At 41.6% G+C, this 10,137-nt stretch overlaps 1 pseudogene; it reads right to left on the bottom strand.

Moving 5' to 3' along the window:
* Positions 1–1,276: 1,276 nt before the first annotated feature.
* On the bottom strand, positions 1,277–5,591 carry LOC101721112 (zinc-regulated GTPase metalloprotein activator 1B-like; annotated as a pseudogene).
* Positions 5,592–10,137: the final 4,546 nt, after the last annotated feature.

Raw genomic sequence — 10,137 nt, 5'->3', positions numbered from 1 at the left:
TGGAGATAGCTACTGACTTCATTTCCCTCCACAGCCAGCCAAGAACAGCTGGACATTAGGTCTGTCCTCAGAGAGAAACACAGAGCGTGCATCTCTGTATCAGATAGGTAACAGGGAGACAGGGAGAACGAGAGAGATAAGTAGGTAGATATCAGAATAAGGCAGGCAAAGATTTTAAATATAGAAATTATCAGGCTACAAAATAAGTATTTTAATATTTTAAGAAATAATTTAGCGTTTTTAAAGTGAGCAAGCGCACTCACAAAGAGAACCATATTTGCAAGATAGAACCTCTAGAAATGAAATTATAATATTTGAGTTTAAAAATGCATGAAAAATGTGAAACAAGATTAAACACAACCAAAGTATTGCTAAAAAACAAGATATGAACAAATAATTCAGAATGCAGCCCACAGAAACAAAGAGCTGAATTCAGTAGAAATAAGAAAAAATGAAGAAATATGTTAGTCATCTTTCTGTCACTGTGACAAAATACTTGAGAATAACAGCTTAAAGGAAAAAAAGGTTTATTTTGGCTCATGGTTTCAGAGGTTTCAGTCCATGGTCAGTCGACTCCGTTGCTCTCAGACCTTTGCAAGCAGTATATAATGGTGGCTGACCTAGGGAGCAAAGCTGCTCTCCTCATGGGGGTCAGGAAGCAGAGAGAGAAAAGGAGGCAAAAAAGTAAGGAACCAGGGACAAGACATAGTCTCCAAGATCACCCCCATTCCCTCCTCTCTTCCACTACAATTCCCCTCCACTAAGTTTCCATCACCTCCCGTGAATAGCATCAAAGTATGAGTCCCTCAGTGGATTAGTCCACTGAGGAAGTTAGAGCCCTCATGACTCAGGCATTTTCCAACACCGATCAGAGATCAGCCAAGTGGCCAGCAAGTGCATTTCAGATCCAAATCATACCAAGAAGTTGTGTTCTAAATATAATGGTTGAGAAATTTCCAGACTTAATTTTCGAATTAAGGAACCTAGGTTGATTCCTAGTGGGATAAATACAAATAAATCCTAAAGTAGACACATCATAATACAAGCGAAGAATGTCAAAGACAAAGAGAAGATTTTTTTTCAGATGATGTTATATTTTATTTTATGAATGCCAAATGTTTTACAATATTGATTTACTAAGTTTTATGTACTGTATAAAATAAATACCATCTTTAAATACACTGGAATTCATAACAGAAATCATGAAAGAGTATTGGTTGAAATATATCCAGTAGGAAACTTATTTTTATTATCCAATCCTTTGATAAATGCCTCCTCCAGTGTTATAGACAAATTTGATCTTCTTTGAAATGTGCTGTCTGCTGCTTTTCTGTTTCTGTTACAGTAGCTATAAGTAGCTGTTTGAGGATGTCCTTCTCTAAATTCTGGCCAATAAGGGCCACTCGACTTGTTCCCTGTGTCATCTTTCCAGCTCACTGGAGTCTCTTCCAGGTCATAGAGTTCGTGGACACCTTGGACGATCATTTGTGCTTTGTCTCTGACTGACACCAGCCCCGTTGGCCATATGACCTCCATGCAGTGATCGTCCTTGTTTTTCACCTTCTTTTCCCACAGGAGATTCTGAATAAACACATTTAGACTTTCTTCCTTACATTTCCTGGTACTTCAAACGTGATTGTAACAATAGTCTGATCAAGGTGAGCTTGTGCTGCTGGAACATACTGAAGTTTTCCCTGAAAACTTATACCAGAGAGACTGTCAAAGACATGAAGTTCTAATCTAATATGTTAGAGAGATCAACTTTGGATCTTTGCGTTTCTAAAATTTGTCCTAGTCCATTTATTGATCTAATGGCTGTTCTTAATTTGTTTAACTCCTCTTCTGAAATCAAGTCTGTTTTATTGATGAGGATGATATCTGCTAAAGCAACTTGCCTAGTAGCTTCATTGGTAAGGCCATCAGGTTTCTTTTCTGCTAAATGTTTTAATCCATATTTTGAATCTACCACAGTTATGATACCATTAAGATAAATATCACTCCCTAGTTCAGCATCAACCCAAAATATAGAAGCCACAGCACCAGGATCTGCTAATCCAGTGGTCTGTAACAGTATGCAATCAAATTTCCCCTTCTTCTGCATCAAATTCTCAATAGCCCTAAGGCCACTGTCCTTCACTGAACAGCAGAGGCAACCATTTCCAAGTTCCAGCTGCTCTTCATAGAGCTCTCCACCTTGACTTACAGCTAAGGATTTCTCTACTGCACTTCCTTCACCAAATTCATTTAAAATAACTGCTATTCTTTTACTGTGTTGCTCCATTAAAATGTAGTTCAGTAGTGCTGTCTTTCCATGCCTAAAAACCCGGTAATAATTGTGCCTGGGATCTTAGCACTGGGGCCAAGCTTTTCCTCTTCCTCTCTTTGCTTCGTCTCCAAGAGAAGATTTTAAATGCAAGACAGAGAGAAAAGACAAAAACCTTCAAACGGAAGAAATTATATTGAACGTTAACTTCTTATCAGCAATAATCAAAGCCCAGCACGACAAAGGTTTTTTCTTTTGCAGTGTGCTGAGAGGAAATCGTGTCATACTTACTCAAATTAAGTTTTCAAGAATTAAGAGAAAATAACTTTTTCATACAAACAGAACTGAGGGCTGGGGATTTAGCTCAGTGGTGCCACACCTTCCTGTCAAGTGCAAGGTCCTGAATTCGATCCCTGGTACCGGAAAAAAAAAAAAAAAAAAGAAACAAAACTGAGAGCATTCACCCCAACATACCCTTACAAGCAGAAACGCCAAAGAACAGAAAAAAGTACTAGCAATTAAAAAGAAAACAATTAAAATATTTGATAATCCTGAAATTAAAAATTTATTTTTATTTATTCTCTTTTTCCCCATTAACTTTATTGGTACATTTTAGCTATAAAATAGTTACATTCATCATTGGGATCTTGTACCATTACATGAGTCTCTTGGTTCTTATTTTTTTCCCCTTCTCCTGCCCTCCCTTCACCCGCTCCACCCTTCCCTATTTGCAAAGACTTTGTTTCCATTTTTTCCTCTTCTCATATTTTTTCCTTTCCCTTTTTTCCCTTCCCCTACCCCTCCCAATTCCCCTGCTCTTTTAGACCTTTTCTTCCTGTTACACAATATCAGTTATACATTTTTAAAATTACAATATTAAGATCTAGGAGACATTACCACAGATTTTACAGAATTTAAAAGGACATAGAAAGCATATTACAAAAATCTTTTTTGAAATAAATTTGACAACTTCTAAGAAGTAACTTAGAAGACAAATTAATGAAACTAGCTCTGCAGGAAATATAAAATTTGAATAGCACCTATTAAAGAAAGTATATTCCTAGCTTGAAAACCTACCTATATGACAACAGCAGGCTCATAAACACTTTAACTGATAAATTATACCAAACATTTAAAGCAGAAAAAAGAAGGAACACTTCTCCCCTCATTTTAGGAACTCAACATTGTGCTAATCCTAAAACTGGATAAAGATAATAGAAGAAAAAAGTATGAACATAGATAGAAATTTGTTTAACAAAACAAACTATTAGAAGTCAGATCTGGCAGTATGTAGAAAGTTTTATTATAGGGATGGCAGTGTTGGTTCAGAATTGGAAGATCCACCCCCAAAAGTAATCATTTTAGCAGAAGAAAAGAAAAAGCCATATGATCCTGTCACTAGTTGAAGAAAGAGTATTGGACTAAATTCTACAGCTGTTCATGGTAAAAGCTATCAGGAGACTAGAAGTAGAACAGAACCTTCTCAACAGATTAAAGACATGTACTCCATACTTCCAGTGAGAATGCCTTCTATGAATGGAGAAGATACAATGCTTTCTCCCTAAAGTGGGGAACAAGGGCATATATGCCTACTCTTCATCTGTCCATTAGACTTTGAAACATAGGTCTAAACCAAAATAGTCTGGTAATAAAATGATACAACTAGGATAGGATTGGCATGGCAGAAGCAAAATCTTTATATGTAGATGAAATGATCATCTACAGAGAAAATATTAAGAAATCTCTAGGACTCCCTAGAACTTGTACTTGAATTTAGCAGGATTAGAAAATACAAGGTATATATAAAAATTCAGGTCTGTGTTTACTTGGTATAAATGAAGAACTGGATATTGAAATTTAAAAGTTATGTAGGAGTACAAAGGACCCAGAAAAGCCAAAAACAAAAACAAAAACAGTGTTGGAAGATGTTTAGCACCCAATTTTAAGACTTCTTCTAAAGCTACAGTAATCAAGGCAGTGTTGGTATAAGGAAAGACATATAGATCATTTGAATAAAACAGAGAATCTAGAAATAGAACCACACATATATGGTCCCCTGAGTTTTGAAAGATTCTTTAACATTAGCAAAAAATGTATTTTTATTAAAAGGCATCTTAAAGAAAGAAAACAAGGCAAAGAGTGGAAGAAGATACTTGCAATACGTATAACAGCGTTTGATGTCCGTATTAGAGACAGTGCTCCTACTAATAATAAGAACACAATAATCCAGTAGGAAAATGGCCAAACAACTGTGTAAAATAAAAATTTTACACAATAGAAAATTCAAATGGGTAATAAATGTATTTTCAGATACCCAAGTGTATTAGTAATCCAGGAAATGAAAATTTAAATCACCACTATACAGTACTAGGTTGTCAAAATTTTGCAGTTTGATAACACCAAATATTGGCTGGGAACAACGGGAGCTTTCATACCCTGAGGATGGAAATGAAGCTAACAAGGTGTTATAGAAGATAAAAATAAAGGGATCTTTCCAGATTAGGAGGCTTGAGACAACCCTTCTAAACAACTCTTACTGAGATGGAAGAATGAGGAACAGTTGTTCAGACTAAGTGAGCCCAGGCAAAGAACAATTTGTGAAAAAGCCAGAATGGTAAAAGGCTGGGAAGGTTGGAGGAACTGAAAGAGAGACAGAAGGACAAGGGGCACATGGGTGAAAAGCACAGAATTAGGCTGAAGAAGCAGAGAAGGGCTGGCCATGATTCTTCAGGTTACTGTAAGGATTTTTATCATTACTAAGTCCCAGGGGAAGCCATTAAAGGGCTTGACAAGCAAGGGAGTAACGTTATCGTCGTTGCATTTTTCAAAGACCACCGGTCAATAATGGGAAAATGGGTAGGGTGTGTGCATGTGTGTCCAAAAGTGGATAGAGGAAAACCACTTAGCAGCCTTTTGCAATAATCCAGGTGATTAGCAATGCTAGCACAGTATAAGGGGAAGAGGACAGATGGTGAAGATTTTGGAAGTAAAATCAATAGACATGGGTGGTGGTTTGGTTATAGAAATGAAGAAGAAAGACAATGTGAAGAGTTGCTCTGGGGTCTGAGGTTGGAATTGCAAAACCAGGTGCACTGTGGTTCCATCCACTCAGAGTGGAAGTGGAAGAGGAAAATACTGGGTGGGGGCAAAGAGATCATTAGCTCAGTTTTGCATGTGTTGATTTTGGGATGCTTATTTTACCCCCTAGTGTAAAGGATGCATTTAGTTTCAAGTTTGGAGCCAGTGGTGTCCTGCCACTAACTCACCCTGGTTCACAAAAGCCAGCTGTCTGTACCTCCTCCTGACCCTGTGATGGCAACAGTATCATGCTGCTAGCTTGTTATCAGCCATGGTGAGAACCTCTCACCATGGAAACTGGCAAATGTGGCGGTCCACTGTGTTATTTTCCTTCTTCTGGAAAACTGTCTGCTTAACACTGACCAGCACAGTATTCTTGGATCACGGAGAAGCCTGGAATAGAGATGTAGAGTTTGGGAGTCACCAGGCAGCAGCTGGAGGATCTCGGCTGCGCATGATTAAGCAGCAACTCATTTTGCACACTGAGCTGAATGTCTTAGCGGGGAATTAGTTCATACCGTCCCCATGAAACTGCCTCTTACTGACACATGAATGGCTGCCACATTCTTCAGACAGGTTGGGGATACTTTTATAAGAAAAGGAGTAAAAAAGAAATGTTTGTCAAGGAAACTCAGTTCTCCTGTGTCTGGCCTTGGTGTGGTGAGGAATGTAAAGAGTGTTACAGGTTTATGTGCCTGTTCCACTCACTGCTGTTGGGACCATTTGTAGCTTCCTCGGGAGATCGGTGGCCCGATGCCAGCGTCGCATGCACACCAGCACCAGGTGGCAGGCCTCCTGCACATCTAGGCCCACCTGACCTCACGTCCAGGCACAAGCAAGCAGACGTGAGCCAAGAGTCCTGCCGGCAGAGCCTTGTTTCCACCCGCAGAACCACGCACTTCCAGGCAGCACATGGAAGCGGAGCTTAAGAAAACACGGCGGCTGAGGTGTCTGACAACTGGAGCAAGACGTGTGGCTGATGCTGGGTGAGGGCTCCCAGGGGCCTCCAGGCAGCCGTTTTGCGCGGTTCTGAGCAGCGGCACTGCCCCGAGGAGGTGCTGGGAACCATCCACAGACAACAGCGCAAGGATGGGATGGAGTGCCCTCCTCTGCTGTGGGACTTGCCTTTTTCCAAGCATTTTCATATGCAGTTTCTCACTCGGATCGAAAGCACTAATACCACCCCCCCCCCCATTTTATAAATGAAGTAACTAAGGTGCAGAAAATACAGTTTTGATTATACCATTCCAGCCCCTTGAAATTAACATGGACCACCAAGCAGCACCATGCTGGGATAAAATTCTATCACATATTTTCCATTTATCTTCTCTCCGATGTCTTACTGGTGGCATCTCTGGCTTCCTGACCTCCTTATCTTCCCTGCCCTCTGCCAGTTAGAATTCCAGGAAATGGTCTATATATTTCCATATACATTGTAGATGTAATTGTGTCTACTATTAGCAGTGCATATTTTGCATGCTGAAATAGCTGAACTGACAGGCTGCTTTTCTATAAGGAACTAAGTAGAATTCCATGTTCACGTTCATATAAATCCATAAAATGTTTTGAAAGTTAACTTTTTCTGATTTTAAAAAGCATACATGTGTTTATATTATAAAATTTGGAATACTGGGAATACATTATAATTAATAATATTCAAACACAAATGTTTGGTGTGATAGGAATGTTTGTGGAATAAATATGTAACATATAATGACTATTTACGTGTATGTGTATACTACTTATGTGTATATAATTTCAATTAGTCTCATACCATGGCATCCCCTCAATTCCTATCTTAAATAGAGTCCTAGAGAGCAACTATGGAATTATAAAATACTTAGGGACTATGGTACCCAGCCTCTAAGGTGCCCCAGTGATCCTGGTCTCTATATTTACCCTCTTATGAAGTCTCTTGCCATAGTGGGCAAGGCTGGCCTGAGTAATTAATAAGATATTCCAGAAATGTCAATACAAGATTCCTAAGGCTAAGTAACAAAAAACATGTGATGGTTTCCTTGATGTCTCTTGGATTACTAACTCTAAGGAAAACCAGCCACCATGTTGGTCGAACACCCAAGCAGCCCTATAGCCAGGGCCACATGCAGGGATGCTGCAGTCTCCTGCCAACACTTGAGTGTGCCACTGTGGATGCAGATCCTTCAGCCCTGACAAAACCTTCAGATGACCAAAGTCCCAGCTGATCTCTTCAATGTGACTTCATGAAACCCTGAGCCAGAGCCACTGAGCTAAATCACTCCTGATTTCTGATTTAGTGAAGCTGTGAATTAATGAACACTTATTGTTAATTTAAGTCACCAAGTTTTGGGATAATTTATTATATAATAGATAGCTAATATTCGAGCTTTAAGCCAGACAACCAAATTTAAATCCAGGCTCTATCACTTACTAGGTCATTGGCTTTGGGAAACACAGTTCATCTCTTTATAGATTCCGTTAAACAGAAGTGATATTGTCAACCCTAACATATCGCTTTAAAGAGTAAATGCAATCATGTCACATTAACGTGCTCAGCATAGGGTCAGCAATCCTCGGGTGACTAATTCTTTCTGGTTTGCTCAGAACTTTCTCAGTTTTAGCACTGCAAATCCAGCATCCAGAGACACCGTCAATCGAGGCGGAGTGAGACAGTTGGTCACCCTAATACTCATGACAACTGGATGAAGGTGAAAAGTGTCAGTGGCAGATAAGAAAGCAAGAAAGTCTGGAAGCGCCAGGCAGACTGAACCTATGACCTATTTACCTGAGCATTAAGAGATGCATGCTACAAGAGTGCAGACCCAGGTTCTCAGGTGATCATTGCATTTCCTAGAGGTCCTCAGTGCCCCTGGGGACCCCAGTCTGCTGAGGAGCTGGGCTGCCTTTGTCACGATAGCCTTGAAGGAGAGACTCCAGGACTCCCCATGAAGGACAGGGCAGAGCCCGATCCTCACCAGAAGCAAGACCTGTCCAGAACATCCCACCACACACTCACTGCTCAAGGGTCTGGAGGTCCTGGGAGGGATGCGGAACCCTACCAGTGCTAGAAATGGCCACAGAGGGCCCCACCAAGTAGAGTCCCTGGCCAGTCCCAGGGACCTCCAGGGAATCCCCACCTATGCCCCACGCTCTACAGTCCACCTCCCTGTAGGGCTCATCTTCCCCAGGTTGGCCTGGAGTTCTTGTCTCTACCACCTTGTATTCGACACATCTCCACCCAGCCACCCTGCAGATGACCAGCTCCTTGTCCTTTGGCTCTACACTGTGACTCTGCTCCTTCTTGGAGAGTTCCACCAACTCTCAGGGAGTTTCTCTGGCACTCAGTGCTTATCCCAGCAGAACTACCTTCTACCACAGAACTCTTGCATTATCTGTCCCATTACCCACAAGTGGCAGTCAGCTCGAGCCCAGGACTGTTCTTGTTCACCTGCTCTCCACAGTGTCTGTCACTTAATAGAGAATTAATAAATGTTGGTTTAATAAACAAATGCAATCACCAATGCCTTTCCTTCCACTTTGCTTGATTTTGCTGAGGAAAATGTTCTCTTTAACTCCCTTGAGAGGCAGTTTGCTTAGCTAATGAGCCAATCAAGGGGACAGTGGGGGGTGGGGCAGAGTCTACAGCTCCTCCTTGTTCAGGACACCCAAGGGTTGATGATGATTCACAGACTGCACTGTAGAATTGGGAACACCTGCCCTAGGGTGAGGCCAGTGGTGGTTGCAACCCTTTTTGTTTGTTTTTCCGTACTAGAAATTGAACCCAGGGCCTTTGCACTAAGCTATATCTCCAACCCTTTTTTATTTGTTATTCTGAGACAGGGTCTCAAAAATCCCAGGCTGGGCTCACAACTGCAGTCCTCCTGCCTCAGCTTCCCAGAGTGCTGAGATCACAGTCATGCTAGGTAACAACTCTTGAAGAACACCCTGCTTTCTGTCTGCACTGATTGTTTAAGAAGTCAAGGATTAAAGCAACAAATCTTGAATGAGCATTATTTATTTTGAAAACAACATGACATAGACCTGGACTGGACTGTTTGACAAACTCCAGCGCTCGGGGATTCTCCCTATCAGGGAGCTTGGGTGCTCCGCTACTGCGTTACCCACCCGCAGCCTCGCTCATGGGTAGCTGGGTTGTCTGGGCGACTTGCCAGAGAGCGATTAGCTAGCAGATGCTGAGGCAGCTGGCCTCCTGGACACTGGGGGAGGCCTGAGTGAGTCCCCATGCTACACCCAGGGCTCCTACCTCATGCATCACGTGTCTGGTTGGGAGACAAGAAGAATGTCTTCCAGAAATCTCAGTCACCTCAACATCTGGTTTCCTGCTTTTTCCAGCAGCCCAAATAAACTGACTTGCTACTTTCAAAATCAGGTCAAAGAAAGTAGAGGGGAAGAATGTTTTAACAAACAGGCTTCCTTCCATCTGGTAAACAAGAAAAAAGGCGGGGAAGTGGCAAAGCCTTATAAACAGGAGCAGGGCTGAGTGGGTAGCCTGCAGTCCATTCAGGATGGGTAAAAACCCTGAAGCTGGGCTCTGAGACAGCTCGTCTGCTAGGATGCTAACCAGGCAGGAAAACAACTGGATGCTCATCAGCTTGTTTTACGGAATTTGCTATTAGATGGCTACAGTTGGGAGGCCAAGCACGAAGCTGTATGTGGTTCTCCAAGACAGCATTCTTACCAGAGCTCATAAAGTGTCTGACTGAGTAGCAGCCACCACCCCCAGTACTCAGGGAAGGGAGTTACCGTGAATTCGATGCCCTTATGTGCTCATGTATATTCTTTAAAGGGGTCCTTGT

This window comes from Heterocephalus glaber, unplaced genomic scaffold (genome assembly GCF_053883595.1).
Source record: "Heterocephalus glaber isolate CG9 unplaced genomic scaffold, H.glaber_assembly_v1.0 deba00001472, whole genome shotgun sequence".
Lineage (NCBI taxonomy): Eukaryota > Metazoa > Chordata > Mammalia > Rodentia > Bathyergidae > Heterocephalus > Heterocephalus glaber.
The sequence above is the reverse complement of the archived record's forward strand: the minus strand, read 5'-3'. Positions and strand labels throughout refer to the sequence as shown.